General features: G+C 39.3%; 1 protein-coding gene and 1 long non-coding RNA gene across 8 annotated transcripts in view; one reads left to right on the top strand and one right to left on the bottom strand.

Annotated features, from left to right (window-relative positions):
• Positions 1–17,819, bottom strand: part of ABL1 (ABL proto-oncogene 1, non-receptor tyrosine kinase) — a 135,398-nt gene that overhangs the window by 47,666 nt on the left and 69,913 nt on the right. The window lies entirely within an intron of this gene.
• LOC123850088 (uncharacterized) overlaps positions 1–17,819 on the top strand; it is an 86,658-nt gene that overhangs the window by 2,515 nt on the left and 66,324 nt on the right. For 2 of the 6 annotated variants that reach the window (XR_008506784.1, XR_008506785.1), the window contains exons 2-4: positions 759–834; positions 2,779–2,905; positions 12,940–13,006. This is a non-coding gene — a long non-coding RNA (uncharacterized LOC123850088). Of the gene's footprint in view, positions 1–758; positions 835–2,778; positions 2,906–7,923; positions 8,137–12,939; positions 13,007–14,720; positions 15,798–17,819 lie in introns of those variants that run through there. The other 4 variants (XR_010407691.1, XR_006792224.3, XR_008506783.2 and 1 more) reach the window with 4 other exon arrangements.

Below are 17,819 nucleotides of genomic sequence, written 5' to 3'. Positions count from 1 at the left end.
CAGTCGTTAGGCGTCTGCCTTCGGCTCAGGTCATGGTCCCAGGGTCCTGGGATCGAGCCCCGCGTCGGGCTCCCTGCTCCGCGAGAAGCCTGCTTCTCCCTCTCCCACTCCCCCTGCTTGTGTTCCCTCTCTCTCTGTGTCTCTCTCTGTCAAATAAATAAATAATATCTTAAAAAAAAAGCTATATCCAAATTGGCGGTTTAATGCCAAGAATTATATATTAATAGGCATTTTTGAAATTCTAACCATATCCTTGAATACTATCAGTTAATATAGGCCCAGATATTTGTTTGCGTGTCCTGTACTTTATACTGGATGTAAGTTTATTTTAAAAAGCTAATGACTATTACTAATATTCTCTTGAGTCTACAATGACCTTATCCTCTTAAGTCCTCTTAAAATGAGTAATGCTTATAAACTGTGTCCAAATCTTTAAAATTATAGTTATAAAACCATGCAGCAACAGGTCTGGCAAAACACTGAATTAGCAACAACGAATATTGAAAATTTTGCCTAACTGTACACTACCATATCAGACTGGACTATTCTTTCCTGATCCAGCTTTTGATAGTTTTGAAACTCATTTGCAAGATACAAAAAGCATTGTTACAAGCAAATGAAAGAGAGCCTCTATCTTCTTCCTAGAATGAAAAAAGGCCCAAGAAAGCTTCCCGTTAAGCAACCTTAAACCCACAGGCATTAACTTAAGCAAAGAAATGAAAGACTGTGAACTAACTTGTTTGTTCTATTGCATTCAGTTGGGGAAAGAAACAGACGTTTAATATGCGCCTGATATGTGCCATACACAAGGGTCACAACAATTCCATTTCACAGGTAAGGAAACTTGAAGGGGCCAGGAGAGGGTTCTGTCCAAGGTCGCACATCCTGGAAGTAGTACGGTCCCAAAGCCCTGACCTTTCCAAAATGGCACATAATTTTCAATTTAAGTGGAAGGACAGTATGAGCAAAGCTAGAGGATGAAATAAAAATCATTAACTGTTAGGTTTTTTTTTTAAGATTTTATTTATTTATTTGACAGAAAGAGAGACAGTGAGAGAGGGAACACACAAGCAGGGGGAGTGGGAGAGGGAGAAGCAGGCCTCCCGCGGAGCAGGGAGCCCGATGTGGGGTTTGATCCCAGGACCCTGAGATCATGACCCGAGCCAAAGACAGTTGCTTAACCGACTGAGCCACCCAGGCGCCTCTAGAAAAACTGTTTTAAAAGAAAACAATTCAGGGGGTGCCTAGGTGGCTCGGTTGGTTGGGCGGCTGCCTTCGGCTCAGGTCATGGTCCTGGAGTCCCGGGATCGAGTCCCGGGATCGAGTCCCGCATCGGGCTCCCTGCTCGGCGGGGAGTCTGCTTCTCCCTCTGACCCTCCTCCCTCTCATGCTCTCTGTCTCTCATTCTCTCTCTCAAATAAATAAATAAAATCTTTAAAAAAAAAAATTCAGAGAATTAGAACTATTTTAAAATATTTTAAAATGTAGTAAGAATATTAAGAAAGAAAGAATTTAGGTCCTTAATTAAAGTATGTGATCTGAGCTGTGTTTCTGAAAGTATAGTCCATGGACTTTTTTTTTTTTTTTTTGAGAGTGAGCGAGCGCATGCCCAAGCAGGGCAAGGGGCAGAGGGAAAGAGAGAATCTCAAGCAGGCTCCATGCCCAGCACGGAGCCAGAGATGGGGCTTGATCTCACAGGTGCCCCTATGGACAACCTATTTTGAATCACCTGGGACACTTGCTTAAAAGGCAGACTCTTGGGGGTGCCTGGGTGGCTTAGTTGGTTAAGTGTCTGACTCTTGGTTTTAGCTCAGTCATGATCTCAGGGTCATGGGATTGAGCCCCGCTGCAGGCTCCCCACTGGGCTGGAGCCTGCTTGAGATTTTCTCCCTCTCCCTTCCCTTCTGCCCCTCCCCTTCCTCACGCACGCTCTCTCTAAAATAAATAAACAAATTTTTACCCCCAAATAAATAAATTAATTAATTAATTAAATAAAATAAAATGCAGACTCTTGGTCTCCATTCTAGTCCTTTAGAATCAGAATACATGGAATGGGCTACATCTTAACAAGTTCCCCAAATGATTTGTGTGCATACTTAAGGTTGAAAACCACTACGTTTTAGAATAGAGAAGAGTTGTTTCTTGTTTTCACAAGGAATTGGACAAACAGGAATGGGTATTTCTAAAATTTTTTCCTTTGAAGGCAATTTTTTGTTTATTTTTGTATATTTTTTAAAGATTTTATTTATTTGAGAGAGAGTGAGTGAGCATGAGCTGGGGAGGGGCAGAGGGAGAGGGAGAAGCAGACTCCCCACTGAGCAGGGAGCCCCACATGGGCTTCATCCCAGCACTCTCGGATCATGACCTGAGCCAAAGGCTTAACCGAATGAGCCATCCAGGCGCACCCCTGAAGGCAATTTTTTTAAATCTAGGAAATGTATAATTCTAGAACAAGTTATCAGAAGAGGACCCTTCTTTTAAGATTTTAGGCTAAAGACAATTTTTTTTTAAAGTTTGGAGTTCAGTCCTATTTAAAAAGGGGGGCTGACGTGGGTCAAGGGAATGAGGCAGGAGGCCTGACATGGGGCCTGGTTTGGGACCCCCCAGGACCAAATGATCCCAAATGTGACTGACCCCTCCACTGTTTCCAGCCCAGCCAATAACTTGGGGGCGGGGGGCGTGTGGAGAGCAAAGATCTTGAGGCATGTGCATGCTATTTCATGTGCACCTGCCAAAAAGCCCACTTGCTCTGACTCTGCAAACACTTTCCATTGACAGCCTGCTGGGTTCTCTAGCTCTCTGTGTCCAGTGTGTGTCCGACTGAAGGAAAATGCAGCTCAGAAGACCAAAGCAGTCACATCCATTTTGGCCACTGTATAAGGACACACAGGCATCTCTTTGTCTTGTAAGTTTTCTGGGAGATTGTACGACCTGGGGGTTGAGTGTCACAAAGGCCTGCTGACTCTGGACTGGGGGAAGCAACACAACAGAGGCTGAATGAGCTACCTCACGCAGCCTAGCTCTGAACTGCACCTCTGCCGTCCACTGTGGTGGCCTGGGCAAGTGACTTCACCTCCCAGAGCCTCCACTGTCTCAACTGTAACACTGGGGGAGAGGAGCTATCTCACAGGGTTATGAAGATTAGAAACAATGTATGGAAGGGGCTCCATAAACAGTAGCTATTGTTATTTCCAAAAGAGCCCTCTTACCAGATCAGATGATGGTCTGTGTTTGTTCCTGCCTAAGTCTTACTGGGACGAAGTCAAGAGCTAAAATTAACAAATGTGATAGGTGAAAATGATTCCAGCAAGCACAGTCTGAGGGAGTGAAAGTAGTCTAGAGGTTTTCCAAGGGACAAGGAAGCCATTTATTTTATTAGGGGAAAGAAACTAGCTATGGAGTAGGAGTAGCAACTACGATTGAAATGTCACGGAGTCCTACCTTTCATCCTAAAGCCAGGGATTGCAACCACAGCTTTGTGGTGAATCATAAACTCCACACCCCACATCTTTAATGGGTGCCTATTTCAGGCCCAGGACTTGATGAGCTAACTGCACACAGGACTGTCTTTTCAGGTAACACTGATTGTTTTGTTAGTTCCCTTGGTATTTCCAGAGCCACAATTCTCAATTGGAGGCCAAATCTGAACTTAGAGTAAATCTACTTTCTAGAAAATCTCATTATAGTAAGACTCTACTACATTTTAATAATTAACAAGTCAAATAGAACTATTAAACAGTAATTTTTCTCAAAGAGGAAACTAATTTATTATTGGTATGCCCATTTTATTTTTTATTACTTTTAATTTTTGTATTACACACAAGGTTAAAATCAAATAGTACTGAAGTTTTGTAATAAATACAGCAATCCCCTGACTCCATCCCCCAGTCTGCTGCCCCAGGGGCAGGCAGCCTCCTTCAGATTTCTAATTAATGTCCTCATATTGTTGTTTCTGGATTCATCAGCTTTCCACATTATATATTAACTTATTATAGTAGTATCCCAACCTCCCTAAACAGTAAAATCACAATTTTTGGTTAAGTCAATAGTCAGTGTTTATAATACTGTGATTATATATTGTTCACTGTTCCATCAATAATATACTACGAATGTTTCCTTTATTTATCTTAGAGATATTAATTGCCTTGATTTCTTTCATTTGGTTAATCTTCTACAGATCTATTACTATTACTCCCAAATATTTCAAAGATCTGTCAAACACCTAGTAGTATTTTTTCCAAATACTAAAACCCTTAAAATATTCTCAGTTCTATTTATTTTTATTTTTTAAAAGATTTTATTTATTCATTTATTTGAGAGAGAGCGTGCGAGTGGGGGAGAAGCAGAGAAAAAGAGACAAGCAGACTATGCGCTGAGCGTGGAGCTCAACACGGGGTTTGATCCTATGACTCCGAGATCATGACCTGAGCTGAAACCAAGAGTGGTACGCTCAACCAACTGAGCCACCCAGGTGCCCCCTCAGTTCTGTTTACTGACTTCCATCCTCGTTTTGCTGGAATACATTGTCCAGTAGCTTTCTGGAAAAAAAGTGGGAGGAGGGTACATTCCAAACCTACTCTGACAGTTTGGATGGGTACAGAATTCTAGGTTAAAATTAATTTTTCCCACTTAATTTTGAAGATGTTTCTCCACTAGTTTCTAGTTTCCAGTATTGTTTAGAAATGCAATTCCACTCTGATTCTTGATCTTTTATATAATAACCTGTTTTTCTCTTTGGACGCTCTGGAGTATCTTCTAATACTCTTGGTGTTCTGAAATTTCACAATGATACAACTAGGAGTGAGTCTTTTATAATGCTGGCACCTCAGGAGCTAATCCAATTAGAAGATGTTAAGTCATTTAGCTCTGGAGAACACCCACTCTGAGGTTTTCCCTGATACTGTGTCCTAAATTCTCCTCCATTTTCTTTTGGCTTTCTCCTTCTAGAATTCCTATCAGATGGATACTGAACCTCTGGGACTGAGCTTCTAATTTTCTTATCTGTTCTCTCTCATTGTCTATGTCTTTTCTTTATGTACTGTTTCCTGCAATAGGCTGCATTTTAAGTCTTCTGTGGAATTTTAACTTCTGGCTATAATGTTCTCAATATAAGACCTTGTTATTATTCTGATATTCTCATTATTTTATTATTGTGATTATTTTTATTAACACTGTTGCTTGATGTTTGCAATATGTCTCCCTAAGGACAGCAAAGACTCTTCTGGACTCTTCTTCTGTTTCCTGCATTGTCTTTATTTCAACCAAGTTCCTTTTTTCTGTGAATGTTTTACCTTTTATCTGTTAGAGACTCTTCTAAATAAATGAGGAACTAAAACGTATGCGGGGAGGAGCACAACTGGTGGGCTTCAGTGAAGGAAAGTGGTAAGCTCACTTTTCCTTCAAGAGAATCCCCAAATGTTGGTATCTGTAGGGCTTTTTCTAGGGCTGTTCAATTTTGTTTTTGTTTTTCCCAGAAAAAAAATTTTCCATCTCTCTGTTAGGGCCCTAGCTGGCATTTATTAGAAGAGGGCCGAGAATCTCGCTATTCAATATGCAGACTTAAAAAAAAAAAAAAAAAAATCTGCTTGGGGTGCTTGGCTGGCTCAATAGGTAGAGCATGCGACTCTTGATCTTGGGGTTGTGAGTTCAAGCCCCATGTTGAGCATAGAGCTTACTTTAAAAAAAAATTGGGGGGCACCTGGGTGGCTCAGTTGGTTAAGCAACTGCCTTCGGCTCAGGACATGATCCTGGAGTCCCGGGATGAGTCCCGCATCCCGCTCCCTGCTCAGCAGGGAGTCCACTTCTCCCTCTGACCCTCTCCCTCTCACACTTTCTCTCTCTCAAATAAATAAATAAATAATCTTTTAAAAAAATAAAAATAAAAAATTGGGGGCACCTGGGTGGCTCAGTTGTTTAAGCGTCTGCCTTCGGCTCAGGTCATGATCTCAGGGTCCTAGGATCAAGCCCCACATCAGGCTTCCTGCTCAGCAGGGAGTCTGCTTCTCTCTCTCTCTCCCTCCCTCTGATCCTTCCTACTGCTCCTTCTCTCTCTCTCACTCTCTGTCAAATAAATAAATAAAATATTTTTAAAAAAAAATTCTGCTCTTGCTCACCCCACTGTTTTCAGTCCCTTGGCTTATATGTATCCATGGTGAAAGTAATGCCCCTGAGTCCAGGGCCTCTATAGGGCAATCTGTCAATATAATACTTCTAGTCTCAAATAGGTGGGAAGGAGAGGTGGTCATCTGCTGTACAGAGTTGGGGAGCAGTGTGAATGAAGAATCTAAACACTCCTTTTACTGACTTTCAATTGATCCCTCGATTTCAGTTACAGGCCTCACCCCTCCCTGCTTTCTTTAGTACTAATGCCTCTAACGTCGATTTTTTTCTCAGGATCTTACAAGCACACTGGCTCACTTCTAATGTCTCTCTCAGAAGAGGTTAGACTTCAATTTCCTTCTGACTGCCTTCCATTTTCAAAAATGTGTTCACCTTTCTTATCTACTTACCCTTTTTGGTTCTTTTGCCCTTATGAATTTTCACTTTGAAAAAAATCTTCTTACTATCATTTCAGCAGAGCTTGGGGAACAAACGGAGATAAAAACAGGTCTTCCACATTTAATCATTTTTCATCAGAATCTGTTTTGCCCATTTTATAGATGAGACAGCTGAGGCACAGACAGATTAAATAACTTGCACGAGGTCTCACAGCAAGGTATGGCAGAGCCAGGAAAAGAACCCAGATCTCCAAACTCCCTTGTTAGATTTTTTTCCATTCTATCACACCCACTAGGTAGGTACCCATAATCAAGAGCTGACAGACCAATTTTAGGACACCAGGCTGCAAAACTATTTAAAATTTGTTGCATACTATAGGTTTCAAATCATAATATTGCTGGTGGTGAAGAAACAATCAAATCCTGAATTCCTAAACCCAGTCAAATTCCACTTACAAGTTAAGTTAGAAACAGATATATTATTAAACAAAAAATAGTTTGGGATAATTCGTATTAAACACTAAGTGCCTGAATTCAACTCAAAGAGGTTTCAAACATTTTCGTGAATTGTGTCTGTCCCTTTACTTTGGTTAACTTTTGAAATAAATGCCAAGAATTTTATTTCAAATCCCTAAAAGTCTTGTTTGCCTTTAATCTGAATATTGAATAAAGATTACAATATCTATAAAACAAATCAAAAATAGCAATGTTGCAAAAATCAAAACACTTCAGACTATTATCTATAGAGTAAGGTAAACTTAAGCACACTTTTGCAGAAACACTGATAAAGGAAAAGCCCGAGCACTGGTTATTTACAAGTAAGACTTCTTTTATTTTCAAATGCTGCTTTTGGCTTTTATAGTTTTGCTCACTTTGACTGGGAAACCAGTGGTTAATTTTCCCTCTCTTTCTCTAAGACTGAAAGAATCTGGCCAGCAGTGAGCAGGCTTGGGAGATCACGTTACTTGGGGGTGGGGGAGGCAGGCAGCTGGAGGGAGTGTAGAGAGAAGGGCCAGTAGGGAAGGAAAACACGTCGTCTGAACCTCCCCACAGTGCAAGGCCCAGCAGGGATCAGGAGGTTCGCAGAGGGGCCAGTGTTTATCCAGGTTATCTCTGGGGCAGCTGAAATGGGCTATGCAAGTATGAGCTCCCTCAGCATTAAGATCCTCTCAGCAGCCTGGAGCTGCGCCTGGGGAAGGCAAATTTCTCGGTAATTGTTAGGACTAAAAACCTAGAAATGAAACACTAAAGGAGTTTTGTTTGTTTCTTCAAAACATTCAGCAGCAATTTGTTTTGTCGTCAAGGTTTTTAAACGCACACAAAGGACAAATGGGTCCAGAAGATTTCTCCCTACACTTGTTAGAAATGACTGTTGTCCTTAGAGAAGCAATGGCATCTCTAAATGAAATGCTTTTTCCTCCTAAAGCGCCAGATATGGCATATTAATCCAAAGCTACATATTAACCAGAGAAGAACGGCTACAGATAACACTGGAGAAACTGCTCGTTAAGTGGCACTGTGGTGATGTCAGGAGGAAAGAGTCACTTGAAAAGAAAATGACAGAGTTCTGCTCCCAAAGTCGACTTCCAGAAGCTGTCTGCCACCCTATCGACCAGCTGGTGCATAAGCTCTATATTCAGTAAGGCAACTCCTAAATTGGATTTAACTGCTAAGTTAATTTTCACATTTCCTAAGCAATAATAATTCATATTTATGGCTATTTCAGCAGGAAGAGCATTCTGATACAATTCTAAAACAATAGTAAAAGTTAACTCCTCGATAAGGTTTAGGCTAATAACTACATATCAACTAGACTTTCTCTGAGGAAAAATTAATGGGAATCCCACACGGGCTAGTTACAGGAACCCCCAAGCCAACAATGGTCCCCAACATCTGTTCTCCTCTCTCACCCTCAACCCCTAAGTTTTAGACCTTAACCTTAGCTGTAGATAGCCACATGGCCCCACAGTAAAGACTACATTTCCCAGTCTCTCTTGTACCTCAGCATTACCACGTCACTGAGTTTTAACCAAAGATGTGAGCAGAAATGATACAGGCAACTTCTGGGCCTCTTTCTTAAAAGGAATGGGCAGCCCCCCTCTCCTTTCTACTTCCCACTCCCTGCACAAGGACAGGACAGGTGGAGTGGCCATTTGGAATTGAGGTAGAATCCACATTTTAAAGAGTAATAAGATGGAGGTATCTGACCCTGTGGAGCCCCCATCTACAGCCAGTTAATGTCAGCCTGTTACAGAGGAGGGAAATAAACACCTAGCTTGTTTAAAGTTGCTGGTATTCTGCATCTGTTATAACAGCCATGTAATCTTTATGGTAATAATATTAAAACACCAATTCTAACTCATAGAAATCAAGAATTTTCTAAATCAACTATTTCTTTTCTTTATCTATCAAAAACTGTTAACTGGAAAGCAAGCATTTGAAACATTCTCATAACCTTCAGAAAATGAGAAAGTATCTTACTTAAACAATCAGTATAAAACAATCAGTATAAAGCAGCCCAGTGTCCAGCTCATAATGAGCACTCAAATATCACATGTTAATTATTATTACAGTTAGCGGTTCCCTGCCTTACACAATTTCTGGTCCTGGTGGAAGGAAGATTAAAAAATTCCTACATTCTATCATATATCTGATAAAGACCTTGTATCCAGAATACAGAGAACTCTTATCACTCAATAATAAGACAGTATACAAACCAATTAAAAAATAGGTAAAGATTTTTAATTGATGTCAACAAAGAAGAAATACAAATGGCTAATAAGCACATGAAAAGATGCTCAGTATCACTGGTCATTCAAGAAATGGAAACTAAAACCACAAAGAGATATACTAGAATCAAACAGACAAAATCAAGTGTTGGTGAGGATGTGGAGAAACTGGAGCCCTCGTACACTGCGGGTGGGAATGTAGAACCGTAGGATCGCTCTAGAAAACAGCTTGGCAGTTTCTTAAAAAGTTCAACACAAACTTACTTTATAAGACCCAGCAATTCTACTCCTAGGAATCCACCCCAGAGAAATGAAAACACATATCCATGAATTGTCCGTGAGTGTTCACAGCAGCATTAGTCGTCATGGCCGAGAACTGGAAACCATCCAAATGTCCCTCAGTTGGTGGATGGATAAACAAAATGTATGTCCAAATAATGGAAGAATACTCAACAATAAAAAGGAATGACATGCTGTTATGTGCTGCAATATAGATGAACCTCAAAAACGTAAACTTAATTCCTCAGCTTTCCACTATGTAGGTGACAAAACTGTCTTTAACTTTGTCCTATAGTTGCACAACACGAAGGGAATGCTAGCTCTTGACTCTGCCTAGAGTTTGCATATCTGATTCCCAGTTCTCAAAAAGCCCCAGAGAGGCAATTTGACAATATTCAGTATCTACCAAAATTGCAAATACATTTACCCTTTGATCCAGCAATTCTATTTTGGGGGATTTAACTCTACAGACTTACCTACACATACACACACAACTGAGTATGAATACACACATACGCACACACATATTCACTGAAGCACTGTTTAAATAGTAAAGTGTCTATCACTAAGTTAAATAAACTCTAATCTTAGCCTTCGAAATGGGGTACATTTGTGTCTGGATGGGGGTACATGAAGCTTTCCAAGAAGTATAAAAGTACTTATTTAAAAGGGATCAAATTTCAGATCTTGAATTTCATACATAATCTTTTCTAAAACTAATCTGAGAACACCTCTGCCAGTTCTCCTTCCTAATGCTGCTTTCACAATGACCCCTTCCTTCCTTACAATGAAGAACACCTCTCATAAATCCCCATAGGTTTAAAAATTTCTGGTCACTAAACTATGGGACAATCTGAGAATACATGGCTGCAGAGGGGAAGTCTTCTTTCAAAGCAAAGCAAAGGGAGCATCATTACGAAATGAACGTTAAACATTCTGCAAATGTTTATTGAGTATCTACTAAGAGCTAGGTACTATCCTAAGCTCTAGGGTTACAACAGGTAGAATACAGAGAAAAAAAATCCCTCCTTCCAACAGTTCACATTCTAGTAGGGGGAGACAGACAGCAAAATAAATTAGTAAATTACAAAATATATAAGAAGGTAAAACTGCTAGGGAGAAAAAGCATGTGAGAGGGACAGGGATGCTGAGGTCAGGGAGTGGGGACTGGATTGTAATGTTAAATAAAGTGATCAGAAAAAAACACTGATGAAGATAAAAATTGAACAAAGACCCAAAGGAGGGAGAGTAAACTATGGGGGAAGCACTTTCCTAGCATAGAGAACAGCAAGTACAAAGGCACTGGGACAGGGAGGATGACTGGGAAAGGTTCAAGGAATAGCAAACAGGCCAATATGGATGGAACAGAAGAAGGAGAAAAAAAGGCAGTTAGATAGAGGCTGCAGGGGCATGGGAAGATCTTGTCTGCCTAAGGTGTCGAGGCTTTGGCTTTTACTCTGAAGGAACTGGGAAGGCACAAGAGGCTTGGGGCAGAGTGACTGAATCTGATTATATTTAAAGGGATTACTCTGGCTGAACCAGGAGAAGACTAAGAGGGGTACCAGTGACTAACACTGACCTCAGGGCGAATGAGCTTGGGAAGTGTCTGTTCCTTTTTTTTCTATTTTCTAGAAAGGTTGCAGAGAATTCATATTATTTCCTCTTTAAATAGTTGGTAGAATTCACCAGTGAAATCATCTGGGCCTGGAGTTTTCTTTGTGGGATGACTTTTAACTACAAATTCAATTTCCTTAATAGATTTGGTGCTATTCAGGTTGTCTGTTTCTTCTTGAGTGAGCTTTGGCCATTTGTGTCTTTCAAGGAATTGGTCTGTTTTTCCTAGGCTGATGATTCACTTATTATACTTTTCATATCTGTAGAATCTGTGTGATGTTACCTCTTCTGTTCCTAATATTACAATTTTTGTCTTCTCTATTTTTTCCTGATCAGTCTGGCAAGAGGTTTATCAATTCTATTGCTCTTCTCAAAGAACTGGCTTTTGATTTCATAGATTTCTTTATGGTTTTTGTTTTCTATTTTACTGATTTCTACATTGGTCTTTTTTTCTACTTAATTTGGGTTTCACAAGCCTTTATTTTTCTAGTTTTTTTTTTTTTTAAGATTTTATTTATTTATTTTGACAGAGAGAGAGAGAGAGAGACAGTGAAAGAGGGAACACAAGCAGGGAGTGGGGGGGTGGGGGGAGAGGGAAAGGGAGAAGCAGGCTTCCTGCGGAACAGGGAGCCCGATGTGGGGCTTGATCCCAGGACCCTGGGATCATGACCTGAGCCGAAGGCAGATGCTTAATGACTGAGCAACCCAGGTGCCCCTATTTTTCTAGTTCTTAAGGTAGAAACCCAAGATCATTTGAGACCTTTTTTCTTTTCTAATATAAGGATTTAGTGTTATATAAATTCTCCTTTTGCTCCATCCCACAAACTTTATGTTACATTTTCACCTACATTCAGTTCTGAATACTTGCTAATTTTACTTTTGATTTTTTATTCTTTGATTCATGGTTTATTTGAAAATGCTATCTAGTTTCCAAGCAGTTGAAAGATCTTCCTGACATCTTGCTGTCACTGATTCCTCATTGAATTCCACTGTGGTCAGGGATCATACCTTCTATAAATTGAACCAGCTTACATATATTGAGACTTTTGAGACTTTTCTAATGGCCCAGAAAATGGTTTGTCTTGGTAACAGTTCCATCTGCACTTGAAAAGAATGTGTATTCCACTGTTCTGGGGTAGAGTGTTCCATAAACATAAATGAAGTCACATTCGTTGATTACACTGTTCAAATCTATTCCCTTACTAATTTTCTGTCTACTTGTTCTATCAGTTATTGAGAGGTGTTAAAATCTCCAGTTATAATTGTGAATTTCTTGCAGTTCTATCAGTTTTTGATTCATGTCTTTTGAATCTCTATTTATATATAAACATTTAGGATTATATTTTCTTAATGAATTAACCCCTTTATCATTATCCTTGGTAATTTGTTTTAAAACTCACTTTGCTACTCAGTTTTCTTTTGATTAATGTTAACATGGTACATCTTTTCCCACCCTTTTGCTTTTAACCTGTTTGTATCTTTGTACTAAAAGCAGGTTCAAGACTCCTGGGTGGCTCAGTTGGTTGGGCGTCTGCCTTCGGCCCGGGTTGATCCCAGGGTCCTGGGATCGAGTCCCGCATGGGGCTCCTTGCTCAGCAGGAAGCCTGCTGCTCCCTCTGCCCGCTGCTCCCCCTCCTTGTGCTCCAAAATCTAAAAAAAAAAAAGCAAGTTCAATTTAGGCAGCATCTGAATGGGTCTTACTTTTTCATGCAATCTGACAACCCCTACTTCTTATTGGGATGCTTAGACTTTTTACTTAATATAATATAATAACAACATAATGTGGAATTTCATCTACCATCTTCCTGTTTGTTTTATAGTTATCCAATCTGTTCTTTGTTCACTTCTCCAAGGAAGAATTCCTTCTGCCTGACAGCCTTTAAACTGGTAAGCTAGCTTTTGTGTAAGAATGGGATTAAAAAATATATACATTTATATTTGCTTATATTTGCACAAAATAACAATGGAAAATATATAAATATGTAAGAAACTAATTACAGTGTTAATTCATGGAAGAAATGATAATGGGATAACCAGGTAGAAAAGTTCAAGGACCAGAGTAAAACTTCTCAATCTACTAGTTTATATATATATATATAATTTTTAAACTAGCAAATGCATTATTTTATTTTTTAAATAGTCATCAAAGAAAATAGGTCTGGCCTGGCTTAACATAGAATGAGAATCCTAGGGGTGCCTGGGTGGCTCAATCTTTAAGCATCTGCCTTCGGCTCGGGTCATGATCCCAGGGTCCTGGGCTCCCTGCTCAGCGGGAGGCCTGCTTCTCCCTCTCCCTCTCCCATTCCCACTCCCCCTGCTTGTGTTCCTGCTCTTGCTATCTCTGTCAAATAAACAAATAAAATCTTAAAAAAAAAATGAGAATCCTAATATTCTGCAAAATGCTAGAATCTAAAATGGGGTTTTTTGGAATTCAAGTCTTATTAGTGCAACTATATTATGGTAATCAAATCACTTTGGATTGATTCCAAGGCAGATTTATCCCACCATGAAGACAACAATTTAAGCAATATTTTGCTCAAAAAAAGAGCTAAGCTGTGAGCTCTTGGGGGCTAAAACTATGTCTTATGTCTGATCCATCTTTGTATACCTAGGGCCAAGTCCTGTATACAGCCACTCATTATTGATTAGTTGGGTTGGCTGAGCTAATAACCTAATTCTACTGTTAAGCAAATGGTGTTATAGGGAAGTTCCATGAGCCCTGTTCTCTAAGGATACTAACAGACAACTATTATTGGCGGGGTCACTGGGATTCCACTTTGTGATGCTGTCTTTGACCAGATTCTGGAGATATTAGATTTATGTAAGTACCAGCCTCACTGACCTCATTCTTGTGAGGTCTTCTTAGTCTGGCCTTCTGGACCAAACACCTGCTCTCTTCGTATTTTCACTCATATGCATTTCTTTTTTTTTTTTAAGATTTTATTTATTTATTTGAGAGAGAATGAGAGAGAGAGCACATGAGAGCGGGGAGGGTCAGAGGGAGAAGCAGACTCCCTGCCGAGCAGGGAGCCGGATGCGGGACTCGATCCAGGGACTCCAGGATCATGACCTGAGCCGAAGGCAGTCGCTTAACCAACTGAGCCATCCAGGCGCCCCACTCATATGCATTTCTAACTGGTATAATTCCACCAATCCAAAACTGCAGTTATCACTTTGAAAATTTTGTTATGAAGGGGCACCTGGATGGCTCAGTTGGTTAATCGTCTGCCTTTGGCTCAGATCGTGATCCCGGGGTCCTGGGATGGAGTCCTGCATCGGGCTCCTTGCTCAGTGGGGAGCCTGCTTCTCCCTCTGCCTGCTGCTTCCCCCTGCTTGTGAGTGCTCTCTTTCTGATAAATAAAATCTTAAAAAAATAATAAAAATAAAAAATAAAAGACATATCACTTTGTTTAACCAGGAGATCTCCCTCTTTTTTCCCTTATTTATTAATAAATCCTGGCTTTTTAAGGACATGGCTTAATAGGACTGTCAAGGACCTGAATTACTATGTGAACCAGATATACTGACTTTAGTTCTTGTGGGTTTGAGTGGGCAAGTCAGATAGGTTTTCTGGTATCTAAGTCTCTTCCCTTCCTCACAGGGAGAAGATAACCAGCCATTTGTGTCTGTGTGAGCCAGCTTCCTCTCACTTCCTTCCTTCCCCATTTTTTCTCTTTCCTTGGGAAACTTTGGAGATCAATTAATCATAAATAATTATTCTGTCATCATGTACATACCGAAGAAATACCTAGTACAGATAAACAGTCCATAATTTCCATAAAAAAGAGAAAAAAATTAAACTATTTGTGCTTCTACTTTTCCCTTGCTGAACTAACGCAAAAGAAAAAGTTTAAGTGTGAGTTTGGGCAATAGTCTTGGTTCCTATACTTAGAGCTTGGTATATCCAAGAGTCTTAAAAATCTTTTTGGAGGGGCGCCTGGGTGGCTCAGTCGGTTAAGCGACTGCCTTCGGCTCAGGTCATGGTTCTGGAGTCCCGGGATCGAGTCCCACATCGGGCTCCCTGCTCAGCAGGGAGCCTGCTTCTCCCTCTGACCCTCCCCCCTCTCATGTGCTCTCTCTCTCATTCTCTCTGTCTCAAATAAATAAAAATCTTTAAAAAAAAAAAAATCTTTTTGGATATATGACCATAATAGGTCTATTTATATTAAAATTTTATGTTATATTCCCGACAGTTAGATGATTCTTTGGACTATAAAGAAGAGTTAAGTTTAAATTAGCTTAAAAATAACTTCATGTTTCCTCCTGATTTTATTATGATATAAAAATGTTACTGTAATAATTAATGTAAGACTTAGATTTAATTTCTCATGATTTAAAGCTTCTAAATTAATAATAGTAATTCTAAGGGTTCAGTAAGATCTCACTGTTCCCACAAATTGTTTAAAATTACAAAACTATAGAACTGTATTTAATTAAAAGAACTTATATTTTAAAAATTATTTCATCTAATAAATTCTTATGTTTCAAATTATAAATATTTGATGCGTTGACCTAAATTTTAATTTCCAGATGTTTAGGTCAACTTAAAGATCTCTTAAACTAATAATAAATTGAGTTAATTAATAATCCTTGGAAATATGGACAGTTTCTAATTAAAGGAAAAGATCCAAACACTGGGCACCACATATAGTTTTAAATTACCCTTCCTTATTTTTTTTTTTTTAAAGATTTTATTTATTTATTTGAGAGAGAGAGAGAGCACATGAGAAGGGGGAGGATCAGAGGGAGAAGCAGACTCCCCGCTGAGCAGGGAGCCTGATGCGGGACTCGATCCTGGGACTCCAGGATCGTGACCTGAGCCGAAGGCAGTCGCTTAACCAACTGAGCCACCCAGGCGCCCTCCTTATTTTTTTTTTTTTAAGATTTTATTTTTAAGTAATCTCTACACCCAACATGGGGCTTGAATTCATAACCCCAAGATCAAGAGTTGTATGCTCCACCGACTGAGCCAGAGGCTCCTCCTCCTTACTTAATTTTTTTTTTTTTGAAAGGGGGGTAAGGGGAGAGGGACGGGGGGGGGGGGGGGGGGGGAGAAAGAATCTTAACCAGGCTCCATGCCCAGTGCAGAGCCCAACGAGGGGCTTGATCCCACAACCCCAAGATCATGACCCGAGCCGAAATCAAGAGTCAGATGCTTACCTGACTGAGCCACCCAGGCTCCCCCTCCTCCTTACTTTTATATATAAAATACCTATAGATTAACTGAATGCGTAAATTTCTCTAAATGATGCTAGATCCATGCTTATTTTGCCATCTTAAAATTTGTTAAAGTGACATAAAATGTATGCTCATGGAAAGAAATTGCTAGACAGTTCCTGATTTCCTGTCTTCGAGCTTTCTAAAAACTTTTAACTTTAAAGTTGGTACTTAATATAAATGGTGACAAAGAAACAAAATATGTGTATAACACAATAAATGTGGTTTGTCTAATTTTTTTCATTAAGGAAAATGTTAGTTCATTAAGATGGTAAATCAATATAATCTATACATTATTTTATTTAATGTACTGATACAATTAGTTATATTTTACAACTAGTTAAAAGCTTTATTCTTATCATCACAGTTATCTATTTCTATTATATTGATCTAATATACATACCTAGTATATTGATTAAATCAAAAGTTAATAAATGATAAGAGATAACAAAAGACGAATTTGAGGGTAAATTATTAATGGTAAATATAAAGGGTCTGAGGAAAACAAACTCTGCCTATAGATGGTGAATTTGAAGGAAATAATGAATTGTTTTTAAAAATCATGGCAATGTTGGTTCAATGTTAATAAATTTATTCATAAAGAAAAGGACTTATAAATCTCTTACTGAAAATAGATGGATAACAGGCAAAAAAGAAAATACAAATTTGGGTTATCTTTCTGTAAAGTGACCAAGTTATTCCACTGCCAGATAACAGATTCCTTTCCTTTTTATCATCAAAATGCTATGTTGACTGTCTGAATTTTCTGGCATACTCAGGAATCATTTTGAAAAAAGTCCTTTTTTAAAGTTCCTGTAATCATTTTATTTACTGTTGCATGTTTCCAAATTATTGCCTTTAGCAATTTCTTGTTTTTGGATACTCTGACTTATGTCATATATGCAGAGAGAGTAGGAACATGCATTTAAAAACACACAGTATTTCTGACTTGGCAAATCAGAAAAGTGAAGCCAGAAAACTGAATGCCGAAGAGAGTGAGTAATCCTAGAAGACAGAGAGGTATGGGGTGATCTCCAAGCTCCCTACACTCACATTTCTAACTGACCTTTGAACTACTCACGCTCATGCATGGGACAGACCCAAAACAGCTCAGCTAAAGACAAAAGATGTAAGACATCTTTTGCCCATCGAGGGGCTTGATCCCACAACCCCAAGATCATGACCCGAGCCGAAATCAAGAGTCAGATGCTTACCTGACTGAGCCATCCAGGCTCCCCCTCCTCCTTACTTTTATATATAAAATACCTATAGATTAACTGAATGCGTAAATTTCTCTAAATGATGCTAGATCCATGCTTATTTTGCCATCTTAAAATTTGTTAAAGTGACATAAAATGTATGCTCATGGAAAGAAATTGCTAGATAGTTCCTGATTTCCTGTCTTCGAGCTTTCTAAAAACCTTTTTTTTTTTAAAGATTTTATTTATTTATTTGAGAGAGAGAGAGCACATGAGAGGGGGGG

The sequence above is a fragment of the Mirounga angustirostris genome, unplaced genomic scaffold, assembly GCF_029215605.1.
Source record: "Mirounga angustirostris isolate CCGP_5_RB_7025 unplaced genomic scaffold, mMirAng1.0.hap1 SCAF_15, whole genome shotgun sequence".
NCBI classification, from domain to species: domain Eukaryota; kingdom Metazoa; phylum Chordata; class Mammalia; order Carnivora; family Phocidae; genus Mirounga; species Mirounga angustirostris.
This window is presented reverse-complemented; position numbering and strand designations above follow the sequence as displayed.